The sequence below is a fragment of the Meles meles genome, chromosome 9 (assembly GCF_922984935.1).
Source record: "Meles meles chromosome 9, mMelMel3.1 paternal haplotype, whole genome shotgun sequence".
NCBI classification, from domain to species: domain Eukaryota; kingdom Metazoa; phylum Chordata; class Mammalia; order Carnivora; family Mustelidae; genus Meles; species Meles meles.
The window spans coordinates 3285147-3299240 of record NC_060074.1 but is presented as its reverse complement, the minus strand read 5'-3'; positions in this window follow the sequence as shown (position 1 = coordinate 3299240).

Below are 14094 nucleotides of genomic sequence, written 5' to 3'. Positions count from 1 at the left end.
CAGGGGTGAGGTGGTATCTCATTATACTTTTGATTTGGATCTCCCTGACAATCAGTGATTTTGAGCATTTTTTCATGTATCTGTTAACCATCTGTATGTCTTCTTTGGGAAAATGTCCATTCATGTCTTCTGCCCATTTTAAAAATTCAGTTATTCATGTTTTGGGTGTTGAGTTTTATAAGTTCTTTAGATATTTTGGGTCCTAACCCTTTATCAGATATGTCATTTGCAAATATCTTCTCCCATCCCATAAGTTGCCTTTTAGTTGATTTGAATCAAATAGTATTTATTATTGAAAACATCCCAACTGTTCACTCTGGGACCCGAAAGTCTGAGGGCACTGAATTCCCACACTGTATGCAGATAGCTAACCCTTTAGAGTTAGGAGAGTCTCCTATATAAAATGAATGAACTTGGAATTGATCATCTTTAAGATCTCTTCGTAAACATTTTTGTGATTCTCTGAATCTGTACCTGTCAAGTATTTTCATCTCTGCTTTTAAAATTTATGCAGTAGGCGCCTGGGTGGCTCAGTGGTTAAGCCTCTGCCTTCAGCTCAGGTCATGATCTCAGGGTCCTGGGATCGAGTCCCGCATCTCTACTGAGCAGAGGGCCTGCTTCCTCCTCTCTCTCTCTGCCTGCTTGTGATCTCTGTCAAATAAATAAATAAAATCTTTTTAAAAAATAGTAAAAAAATAAAAATAAAAAATTATGCAGTAAATAGTATTTCCCTTTGAAACAAAAAGTCCTATGGGGTATACAGAAGTTTTGCATCACTATTTTTGAAACTTTGATTGTCATATCACTGGTCTTCTCTGTACCCTGTATTGAAAATATCATGACATGACCCATAGGGATGTAAAAGGAACTATGATTCCGTCGATCTCCAGTTAACCATAATTTGACTTTCTACTACATTTAATATTGCTAAAATAAAATGGGAATAAAGTTTACATCCTTACATACCAGTGACTAATCATCTTTATCACCGATAACAAATAATAAAATATCAATTATTGAGCAATTATTCAGTGACTATTTATTAGGTGCTCAAAGTTCTGGTGCAGCCCTTACTGAAATGGAGTAATACCGAGCACGCACAGAAACAACAGGCCATGACGTTAAGGAGCTTGCAGTCTTGGCAGAGAAAAAAATATACTTCAAGCATATTTCAGGAATGTATGTTATTGGAGAAAAGTACATGTCTATATTCAAGTGATCCCCCTTAAAATATATTTTCCATAATACCAAGTGTATTACTCCTTGTGTATTACTAAATATAGGAAACTAGTTCCACTGCTTCACATTCGGGTCAGAGACTTGGATGTATTCATTCATTTGACCAATACTTACTACTATGTGCCCATTTTGTGACTCACACTGTTCTAGGTACTGGGAACACAGCCTTGTATTTTTAAAAGTCCCTACTCTCATCAGGTTTACGTTCCAGAGGGTGTATATAACCTGTAGCCCAATGTTATTTTTTTTAAAGATTTTATTTATTTATTTCAGAGAGAGAGACAGAGAGTGAGGAGGAGAAGAAGGAGAGGTACAAGCAGACTCTGCACTGTGCACAGAGCCCAACGCGGGACTTGATCCCACAACCCTGAGATCATGACCTGATGTGAAGTCAAGAGTTAGACATTAACCAACTGAGCCACCCAGGTACCCCAGAATGTTACTTTTTTTTTTTTATTAACATATAATGTATTATTAGCCCAAGGGGTACCAGAATGTTACTTTTTTCTTAAAGAAATGTTATATCAACTTGATTTCATTCTTTTCCCTAGTTATAAAAGTAATTCTTGTATATGCATGTAAACAAACTACAATGATAGAGAAAATGAATGTTCTTTTGTAATCCTGTCCATTGGCATAATTACCATGAATAGTTTGGTATATATACTTACAGACTTAAATTTTTTTTTTTAATTTACAAAGTAAATCACTCTTTTATACATTGTGGGTTTTTTTACTTAGCAACACCATACACAATACACCATCACCCTGTACCCAGAGTGTGTTTCCGAAGGAGGCCTTGGAACCCTAACTCTTTCTGTTCCTTGGTTGCATAACGTGACCATTATGCAGAGACTGCGAGTTATTTCAGCCCTTCTCCGGTTGGTGGTCGTTGAGGTTATCTCCAGTTTTCCCACTATGATTAGCATTTTGCTCAAGAAATTTTTGCTGACCACAAGGTATTCCCAAATTCACCCTGTGAGACCTGAAGACAGAGCTCCAGCTCACTAGGGAAACAGAAACTGGAGTTTGGAGATTGGGCAGCCGAGATATGAGGGCTCAATGTCCCGGAGAAACGAAGAAGGTAAAGCAGTGAACCTGGGGCTTCCCGTGCACTTTCCCTTGAAGGTTTGTTTTGGGGTTTTTTTGTTTGTTTGTTTTTTTTAAGTTCCTAAGCTGTATGTGCTGGGGGTAAAAGGATGAGAAGCCCAGTGGAAAGCAGCTAGGTGATAAGAGTCTCAAAATCTTCTCTTAGATTTTGAGAGTCTCCCCTATTTTTCTTTCTTCGTTTCCTTGGGGTGGGGTGGGGCAGCAGGAGGCAGGGGGAAGGCCTTGTATTCCAAGCTGAAGCCGAGCAGTCATAGAAAGTCACCAGAGGGTTTTGAGGGAAATGAGAGCCTGACTTGGAATCGGTTGTACCGTATTGGCATCAAAAGGGCCCCCATGTGACTGTCCTGCCAGTGAAGAGACCGGGCACCGGGAGTGACCATCCACAGTCACGAATGACCCACAGCAGCAGATTATCATTCTGATCCCTAGTCTAGGTTCTCGTCAAGTATGCGGGTTCCTCAAAGCCCTGTCGCAGTACCTGTGTAAGGGCGAGCTGGAGGCATGGAGAGGTCAGCTGAAACGGGTGACCCGGGAGTTTGAAGGATGAAAGGATTTGGGAGGCCAGGAAATGAGGAGAGAGTGGGGAGAAAAAGCTCAAGGAAGAGAACAGGACCCCAGATTTCTCCCTCAGAGCAGGATATGGAAGAAAAGACCTAGAATCAGCAAATTAGAGTGCGAGTGGAGGGGAGGGCAGGACGGGAAAGGTGGTTACTTAGGGTTACTTATGGAGCTGTTGGTAGTTACTTAGGGAGACTTGGAGGTGGAAATGGCGGGCTCGCAATTACAAATATGGGTCTGGGGTTTGAAAGAGAGATGAGGGCTTTTCCTTATTCCAATCCAGGCCCTCCTCTTTTCCATTTTTCCTTTTATAAATTTGGGAATCAACTATATAGTTGAAGTTGCAGAAATGAATGAGATCTTAAAGTGAAAAACTACATGAAGAAAAAAATTTTAAAAAGCATGGTATATTAGAATTTTAAAATTTAAAAATCCCAATATATGTTTCATGTTTCATCATGAAAACTAGATCAATGCCTATAGGCTGAATGGTAGTTAGAATGCAATTCATTCCATGGGTGGACATCTTGAATCCTTCCAAAGCTTCTTGCACTGAGTTCAAACTTGCCTTTCTACAATGTCTGCATATTGGTTTTTTAATACAAATATTTAAGATTTTATCTACTGTGCATGATAAAATGGTATAATTCAAGGGCTACAGTAGACTTCACTAATTACATAAAATTAGCCAACTAATCATCAGCATGTAATTAGTTCTAAAGAAAAGCAATAGAATATTAAAGTAATCTGACCTACTTTTTCTCACATATCAGAGTGGACAAGTGATGCTATCTGGTGTTGGCCAGCATGTGGGGAATGAACATTCCCGTCTTCTGCTGACGCATCAGTTGGTAAACCTTTTCCGGAGGACCCTCTGTCAGTAGGCTCCCAAATTTAGAACGTCGGTTTCTGATCTAGCATTTCCACTTCTAGGAATTTATCTTGATGGAATAATTATAAAAATGTTCAAATATACACAGTCTTCAAGTATATTCATTGGCCTTTTTTTGACTGTAGTATAACATACATACAGTAAAATACACAAAATTCATACAGCTCAATGAATTTTTACAAAGTAAACACCCCCGTGTATCTGCCATCAGGGCATAGAACACTATTGACACCCCAAAAGCTCTCTCTTGCCCTTCTCCAGTCATTGCCGCCCCAAAGGCAGCTACTACTCTCACTTAGATCAGGTTCCCAGGGAAGCAGACTCAGATTACTGTGCAGCTGGGACCAGTTTTTGTGGGAGCGAAGTGAAAGGGAAGGAAAGAAACATGATTGAGCAGAGGTAGGAGCTGAGTTGAACTGCAACATCAACAAGTCTTCACCCAACTGTCCGGGAGCTCTAAGGCGCAGAAGACACTGACGAGTTCTCCCGAATTTCAGTGAAGGCCTTCATGCCCGGCCCAGGGTGGGGACGTGATCTTGGTCCACTGGGACATTTCCCAAGAAGATCATCCCTGAAGAGGGCTCTTGATGGAGCTTTGCATTAGTTCTGCTTGGTTTTGGACATCATGTGAATGATGAATGGTGTCATGTAGTACATGCTTTTTCTTTCAGCAGAGTGTGTGTTGATTGGTCCGTAGAGCTTCATTCCATGACGTGGTTACTCTTTCTACCATGGTTTGAGCGTCTGCTTGGTTTTCAGGACTTGGCCATGATGAACACCGTTGCCATGGATATTCTTGAAGTGTTTCTCGATGGATATTTACATGCATTTCTGTGGGGCACACACCTAGAAAAAGGTCATAGAATAAGCATATGTTCAGCTTTATTAAATATTTTTCTAAAGTTCCACTATGTGTTAGTTTTCTAAAGTAGTTGTACACATTTGTGCTCCCACCAGCAAGAGAGGAGACTTTTGTTGTTCCAAACTCTTGCTAATTCGCGTTATGTCGGCGGGTCATGTGGTTTAAGTGCATTTTCTTGGGGATGCGCGATGTTGAGCACCTTTTCATATGCTTATTGGCCATAAGCACTCTCTTTTGTAAAGGGTCTTGTGGTCATTTATTTTTATTTTTTATTTTTTTCTCATTAAGTTTTTGTTTTAATGGGTCTCAAAATTCTGTGACCCATGTCTGGTCAGGTTGTTTCCATTAAAACATGCTGATTTTAAAAACTAATAACTTAAAACTGCCACACACACACACACACACACACACAGACAAATGGCCCATAGAAAACATTCTCCTTTCCCTCTGAAGTTTTTATGATGCATTGCTGTCTTTAACCAGCCTTTTACTATTGAACTTAAATGGCCAAATGACACGGCTCTGAGACCTTTCTTTTGCCACCAGTTAAGGCTGGAATGGCAGGTGCTGGGGATGATACTCATTAGCCTTCTGAGCTTTCTGGGCAGATGTGGTGACCTTGCCAGCTCCAGCTGCCTTCTCGTCCACGGCTTTGATGACACCCGCGGCAACCGTCTGTCTCCTGTCACCAACAGCAAAACGGCCCAGAGGAGGATCATCAGAGATGCTCTCAACACAGGTAGGCTTGTCAGGAACCGAGTCAATGATGGCAGCATCACCAGATTTCAACAACTCGGGACCATCTTCCAGCTTTTTTCCTGGAACAGCGATCAGTCTTCTCTTTCAGCTCAGCAGACTACCCAGTGTTAGGTCCTTAATTAAACAAAATGAGACGGAGGCAAGTGAAAGTTATTTAAAGCTTTATTTTATGATAAGTATTAGAAGTTAGACTGAGAGGCCAGGGCAACGAGACTGAAGCAAGGTGAAAGTTATGCAAAGCTCTATTCTATGCCAAGCATTAGAAGTCAGACTGACCGGCCAGGGCCGTCTCTGAAGAGAGCAACCCCTCCCCATCTTACATCCTCAAGAATTGACTGACTGACCAGTCAGGGCCGTCTCCAAAAAGGGCGACCCCTCCCCATCTCACAGACTACCTTTTATAGAGCAAAAGTCTGGCCACACATAGGTGGCCAATGAGATTGTAGTCATGTTAGGTCACACGCAGGTGCCCAATTGAATTATAATTTACCCTATAGTAGCTGTTTGACCTAATCTATTACTCTGGTCAGAATTGGTGCTCAAAGTTGGTGCCCAAACGGCGGGGTTTACATTCTTTGGTGGTTAGAGAAAAAGTATGTGTGTTTCTTACTGATAGGATGTCTCCACCTGGCCCAACTTGTCCTTGTATTCTGGGCTCTGTTATCAGGAACTGGCCGACCTGGCCTTGTATTCTGGGCTCTGTTATTAGGAACTAGCTGACCATATTTTACTGGTTTCCCAGACTTGCTTCTAAGTAAGTTTCTCTGGGTGGGGGGTGGGGGGCAGGGTCAGTTTAAGTTTTAGTGCACAAACAACAAAATGGCTTTTAACCAAGATGGAGTCGCTCTGGCTAGATGGGTCCTTACACCAAGCAATGTGAGCTGTGTGACCCCCAGCACCGATCTGGCCTAGATGGTTCAGGATAATCACCTGAGGCATGAAGCCAGCTATTTCCATGGGTGGGTCATTTTTGCTATCACCAGCCACACCGCCATGACGGACATCTTTTTGACATTGAAGCCCACAATGTCCCCAAGAAGAGCCTCCCTCAGAGCTTCATGGTACATTTCAACAGACTTTCAGTTGCAACACTGACAGGCGCAATGGCGACCACCATGCCAGGTTTAGAACACCAGTGGCCACTCGGCCCCCAGGGACAGTGCCAATATGATCAATTTTGTAGACGTCCTGGAGAGGCAGACACAAGGGCTTGTCAGTTGGACAAGTTGGAGGCAGAATGCAATCCAGAGCTTCAAGCAGGGTGGTTCCCTGGGCGTCCCATCTTTACAGGTGACTTTCTGTCCCTTGAACCGAGGTGTGTTAGCCCTTGGCTCCAGCACGTTGTCACCATTCCAACCAAAAAGTTGTCCCAAATGCCACCGTGTCAGTGTTGTAGCCAATTTGCTTAGTGGAGGTGCTGACTTCCTTTACGATTTCCTTGTATCTCTTCTGGCTGTAGGGTGGCTTGGCGGAACCCATTTGCAACCCAGCCCTTCATTGTTTTGCCAGAAGGCCATGCTAACGGGTCTGCCTGTTCTTGGAGCTACCAGCTTCAAAACCACCAACACCAGCCGCCACTATCAGGATGGCTCTGTGAGCCTGAGACGTGCCTGCAATCATGTTTTTGAGAAAGTCTCTGTCCTGGGCTGCCATGATGATCATAAAATGCCTGCTGGTCTCGAATGTTCACACGGAGTTATCAATGGTGATACCATGTTCACGTTCAGCTTTCAGTTTATCTAAGATCCAGGCATCCTTGAAGGAGCCCTTTCTCGTGTCAGCCCCCTTTTCAAAATTTCCGATAGTTCCTTTGTCAATCCCACCACGCTTGGAGGTCAGATGACCAGTAGTGGTGGACCTGCCCAAGCCTACGTGTCCAGGGATGACGGTGTGGATAGGAGTCTTTTCCTCTCCCACTGGGTTGAGGTTTTCCACAGAACCTGTGTTCTGGCAGCAAACCCATTGCAAAAAGGCTTGTGGCCATTTTTATATTGGACTTTATTTTTCTGGTTGACCTGTAGGAGGCCTTTCTCTCTTCGGGTACAGGTCGCTTACCAGATACATATTACACAGCTTCTCGCACTCTGTGGCTCGTGTTTCCACTCTTTTCCACACCAAAGGAAACCAACTCTAGGGAAGCAGACTAAAATGTCAGCAGTCCTCGTGGCTGGGTGATGGGTTTTCCTCTGTTTTTTTTCACTCCCTCTCATGTTCCGGTTGTTCAAGAAGCACGTAATGAAAAGAATACTTAAAACACAGTCAAAGGAATGAGTTGTTCAAAGGAAGCAGCATATTTAACACATAATAATGTAGTTTAAAAGCAACCTACTGGAAGAGGTTAGCCAAGACAAGAACCTTGCTAGAATTTGCCTTTAATATCACAGAAGGGCCGGCGCGGACCTGCTGGAGGCCCTGGTGGAGGGCGTTAATACGTTTACAACGAACGTGTTTCAAGTGCCACAGCGTTAAGGGCCACGCGGGAAACGTGTGGACACGACAGTTTGGTTCCCTTATCCCCTCAGCTTTGGGATAACGGAACAGACCCTTCTGCTCTCACTTGGGGGAGACCTCCCTTACCGGGGGCTCGCGTTGGGCCTGGCCAGCAGACATGACAAAATTTCAGCCAGAGCGAAAGACAACGAGGTGAGAAGTGAAAGGGAGACGGACACAGGGCCCGCTACATGATTTGGGGCAGCCAGTGTTACAAATGAACCTGCCGTATGAACATCTGGGGCCTTCGTTCAAAAGGCAGGGAAAGTACGAAAGCACTCAAGTATTTAAATACTTCAAAGTACCAAAGTAAAACAGTTTTCCTTTCTTCCGCAGTCTCTCTCTCAACCTGTCATGTATCATTTATTTGCTATTTAATGTCATTCTAGGTAAAGAAAAGTTAAAAATGTAACTTATCAGCATGGATTTTATTCATCTATATATAGTGTGATGCCAGTTTTAAACTCAGATACAAGCATTTAACGCATGTGTCGAATTGCCAAAATTACACCATCCATTTTTCATCGCTCCTACGTGAATTCATATTTAATTCTCACCAGAACAGTGGAAACACTTCATGAAACTAACTCGACTGCTTTTATTTCTTTTCTTGATACTCACTCGTTCTGCCAAGTCTCTCTGCCCGTGGCTTACTGGCAAGCAAGGACGAGAAAGGGAAGGAATTACAGGTGACCCTGCCTTTCCCCTTCCTTCCACGCCATGGTTTTCAGCCGAAGTGACTTGCTAATGCAGAAAAGTAGCAGATGAGGAAGGCGGTGATGGGTTCACCTGGTTGTTCACGCATGTTTCTCAGAACGCCCTTGCCTTCTTTTCGTACTGGAGCCAAGTTCTGGATCTCCAGGGCTGTCGATGTTCCACGTAATCATGAATGCAACGTACTTACCTTGTGCTCACTTTGAGTCTCACTGAACATCATGGGCCCCTGAGAATTCCATGCTCACAGGGCGCTGTGGTGTTAGGTGAACAGGATGAGGGCTGCCGGGGGGTGGGGGACACACACTGTATGCCGTGTCCCCGTCAATGCGTATGCTCCACTGTCCTTCTGACTTAACTCACAAATTCAAACATACATTTTTTTTTCTCAGAAGAGGATTTTATTTTATTTTTTCCTCCAAATTTTTACTTAACTTTCAGTTAGTTGGCGTGCAGTGTAATACTGGTTTCTGGTGTAGAATTTACTGATTCATTACTTCCATACGATACCCAATGCTCATCACAAGTTCCTTCCTTAATCACCATCACCTACTTTCTCCCCTCCCGGCCCACCTCCTTAAAAATGGAAGTTTTGAGAAGTTTGAGACAGCAATAGCAGAACCAAGTACAAGCCTTCCTGAGTGAGGAGCCCGTCGTGGCTGCAGGAGTCCCCCCTCTCCCTTTCCTCCCCCCTTCCCTCTCTCCCTTCTCTTCCCTTCCTTTCCCACCTCTTCCCTACCCCTCCCTTCTTCCCTTCCCTCCCCTCCCCTCCCTCCTCTCTCAGGGGTACAGGAAGCAAGCTCCTAATCCTGTAGTCATGGCTCCTTCAGGAACAGGAGCATTGAAAATACAGCCCGAGAAAGAAAAATCATATTACGATTATAGGCATTTTGTTACAGAGCCGGAATTCTGGCTAGTCTGATGATCAAACAGAAATAGTAAACAAAACCTTTTCAGAAACGTCGGTGTAGGACACAGCTACTTCCGCTGGGTCAGTTTCCGACCCCTACTTGCGCACACAGTGGGCTCCCACGCGGTCCTTGCCAGCCCGAGGGGACATCCGCAGTCCCCTAGACCTGCTCTCCGGTGCGTCTTTGACCCGGTCTGTACCGAGCTGAATATAATTAGAGCTGCCAGTCATGGGTGTGAAAGGCTACAGCTGACGGTTTTTATTCTCTCTTCACACTTAGAGGAAAAAATGAAAACAAAACTGGGGACAGGAAGGCAACTGTAACCTTCCGTTTGCTTTTTTCTCCTTTGGGGTAGGTAGCACATGCGTGTATCTCGGTTTGACTTTTCCTGCCATGGAGGGGCAGGGCTGCGGGCTGGTGGCTGTTCAAGGCTGGTCGTACAGCGCACACGTGGCTGCGAGCGCAGGACAAAGGGTCACATCCAGCGTCTGGGATGGGCTGGGCAGACCCCGGAGTGGAGTGCTGAAACAGGGAACAGACTGGACGCCAGCTTGCTGATGAGTAGTCTGATAAGGGGGGCAGGAGGGGATTTGGCAGGGCCAAGAAGCCCAGATATTTACCGTAGATCTTGGGAGATAAATAACCGCTTCCGTTCATTTTGTGTTTTCATCTATGCTTTTGCTGGCCGGAAGTTCCCTTTCTTTATCATTTTAATAAAGGGATATATTTATGACACTTAATTCTTCGGGGGATGAAGTAGACAAGTACAGCTGAAACAGATAAGCGCGTGCGGCTAAGGACGGCACTAATGTGGCTGGAAACGTCATGAGACATTAGTGATAAGAACAGGGATGTGTGATCAGAGGTCAGACCGAGACCAGGCTGCACCGCTCAGTGGGACTGAGCGATAGAGATTGCCGGTTGCTCTCCAACGCCTGTGTCCTGTCTTCCAGGGTGATGAAGTGCCCGGTTTTGCCGGGTACAGGGCTGCTGGCCACACGGCTGGGTACACTTCCCAGCTTCCTGTGTGCAAGAACAGCCATATGACTAGGTTCTGGTCAATGAGCTGAGCAATTACCTGCTTTTTCCTTCCTGTCTTTCCCTCTGTCTTGCAGATCCTGCTGCCGTCGCAGGAGAAGGGCCGTTCTCTGGGGATGGAAGGAGCCCGAGTCCCTGGGGTACAGCCGCCTTTCGGCTTCCTAAACCACTTTTACCTTATTTAAGCTGTTGTGAAGTTGGTATTTTGCTAACACATGGTTCGTATACATATAAAGCGTTACTGCAGGCTTAGGCTGGCTGGACCTCTTCCCAACGGAAGGGCTGTCTCACAGACCTGATGCACAGGTGAAAAGCTCTGCTATTTTTGTTCCTGTCATTGTAACATCGCAGAAAGCCCTTTGGAGAATACACGTCTTTTGGCACTTACAATTTCACGCGGGGAGCCTCGGAGGGGTCCGAAGCCAGGGCGATGACTGGCAGCACATAAAGTACGTTCAAAGGCCGTGATCTTCAAGACCCTACTCAGTGTGGGAGCCCATCCTGGAGAACAGCCGGGCTGAGTTAGGGGTGTTCATAGGAACAAGCAAGTGGCTGGTATAGAGTGACAGGTGAAAGGAATGTGTAGAAAACGTTCTAAGAAGAAGATCTTGAACAATTATTCTTTTAAGACTTTATTTATTTGAGAGAGATACAGCACGAGACGGGGAGGGTCAGAGGGAGAGGGAGAAGCAGGCTCCCCACTGGCATCAGAAGCCTGATGCAGGACTTGATCCTGGGACTCCTGGATCCTAACCTGACCTGAAGGCAGTTGCTCAACCAACTGAGTTACCCAGGGGTCTGACTTCGTTCTTTAATGTAAGCAAAATATCTAGTGAGGAGGAAAAGATAGTGTTAGGCCATGGCATCTAGGAATACACAAATTAGCTCGTTATCGTAAAGAAAAGAATGTAAGTAAAATGTCTAACACAGCACCAGGAGTATAGTGATCGTTATGTGTTAACTGTGAATATAATATGATGTTATTATATTACAAGAGAAGAATTAAGCTTCCCGGAGACCGCCCTTACCGCCTGGCCAAGGAAAGTCGTTGCCACCTTCCGTCTAAATTGCCTGGCAGATTGTCCGTATCCGTTAGCAAAACGAATGGCTGAGAAAAGAGTGAGGTCTCCTTTAACTGACTGTCTCACCTCCAACTTAGTTTTTGTTTCCTGGTAATTTTTAGACTGACTGCATTCTCTATGAATACTGAAGGTATTTGTAGCTCTGTTTTGTTGAACACCTATCTACGGTGTTGGAGACGTACGTACATTATTTCATTGCCTCTTACAATATTCCAGAGAGATGGCATTGATGATTTTCCTGGATGAAGAAACTGGGATTCAAAGAGGTTACATGGTTTAATATCCAACTTGAGATCACATTGTGAGCGTCCGTGAACCCAGGTCTGTTTATTCTAAAACCTATGTTCTTTCCCTTGTCCCATAGTTAGTCTGTCTTTGGTAGCAGGTATATGTCAAGTTTGGTTTGTGATTCCCTTTGGCCTACTGAAATGAAATGGTGGACAAGAATTGTCCCATAGTCATGTTATCTCTAACAGAATTTAGATCAGCTATTGAAGATACAGTACCGTATGACTGCTCGAAAGAAGCAATAAATCAGTTGTTACAACATAGGAAATGTGAGAACTAAGACAACAAAATGTAAATGATTAACTTTCAGAAAAGACCTAGGAAATAAAACCATTATTAGATGTTTACAAATTGCCTTGATTAGTGAACTTAATGCCTTACTGAACTGTTGCTTTGTTATAATATTCATCAAGTTGCAAGTTAAAGTATTTTGTTCCAAAATTTAAGACTTTTGTTCCATTGCAAAAATATAGAGATGTCTATAACAAATTAGAATATTTTACTTTTTTTCCCATGAAATCCAGTACATATTTCCATTTATACCACACCTCAATTCAGAGTAGCTATGTTTTAAGGACTCAATAGCCACCTGAGGGCAAGGGGATATCATTTGGGAAGTGCAAGCCTAGACTACCTACAGACTGGGTTACGATTCTCAAAATAATCTGGATAACAAAATTATAATCCTTAGAATTTATTTTTAAAACATAACTTCTCACATGCATGACCTTGTTTATATTAGCATGATGGATGGATAGAAATATCTTCCTAGGGAAAAATAATATCAAAGCTACCAATTTCTCACTGTAATGGTGCTCCTCCCTGTATCCTAAGGATAAAAATACACTAACTCTGGCTTTTCATTCTTTTGCCTACTTCTATACTCTAAGACTTGATGTATCAAGTTAACTATTCGATGAGTTTGCCCATGCAGCAAGCTGTCCTAATACACCGCGGGCATAGCTGGGCTCATTGGAAAGAGTGAGTCTGGTCAGCTGGCCTGGTGTGGAACTCGGGGCCGAAACACTTGGCCTAAGGCAGATGCATTTACACCGCATTGTATCTCAAGCTACCGATTGCGAAACCCAGTGGAAAAGGCTTAAATCTTACTGTAGAGCGATGAGCCCAGTTTCCTCAGACTCCAGCTACTGCAACCTTCCTCATTCCTGCCCCACCGTGGAAGACGCTGGGGTGGGGGAAAGTGACTTGGCTTCCGAGAGCCTGCCCTTCCCGCTGTGCAGTGGAAGCTGTCTTCTTACCAGCCTCCCTATGAGTGACGGGCAGATTCGTCTCTCTGGGCTCCTGTAAAGCACAGTGGCTAACGCACTGAGACCTGACCTTCATGGCCGACAGGCTCCTCCGGCATTCCCTCCATCACCACTCCCAGCTCCCGTTCCCGTCAAGTGAGTTGTCTTTGCCAAGAGTCGTTGACTACTTCCCCAAACCGTGTATTCTGAGAGTACTTTCAATAGGTTCCCTACAACATGATGGAACATGATTTTGAAAACGAGAATGAAAGCCTTTGGCAAGGGTTGAAAAAGGTGAGTCCTTTTTTTCTTTTTAGACTTTTTTTTTTTTTTTAAGCAATCTCTACACCTGACATGGGGCTCAAACTCACAATCCCAAGATCAAGAGTCACATCCCCCCGCCGCCTGAGCCAGCCAGGCACCCTGATTAAGGTGAGTCTTAAAAACATGAGGATGAGACAATTGTAAAAATAGAGGGAAAAAATTTAAATCCAGAATATGTCGTCAGATCACTTTGCAAGCATTTTTAAGTTTTTTCTTCTAAAGAAATCGACACTAGAGATCATATTCCCATGGGCGTAGCTCCTGCAAGAGAAACTGCAGACCCATTCTCAGACGCACCCTGAAGGACGGAGCTTGGCTTCCCTGCACGTGGGCGGGGAGCGTGCATAACGGATGTTAACAGAATAGACATGACTTCCGAGCTTTTCTTCTCTCATAAATTCATAAACTGCTTTTTTCGGATCACACTGAAGAGGACTGTTTTCACTGTATTTTATTGATAATTTACATGCTCTAAAATGTTCATGTGGATGATAAATGTTCTTCCTGGAACCATATTCCATATCTCCATTCTGGCACATATCAGGGAGCAGGACTAGTTTCTGGACTTTCGTTTTTTTTT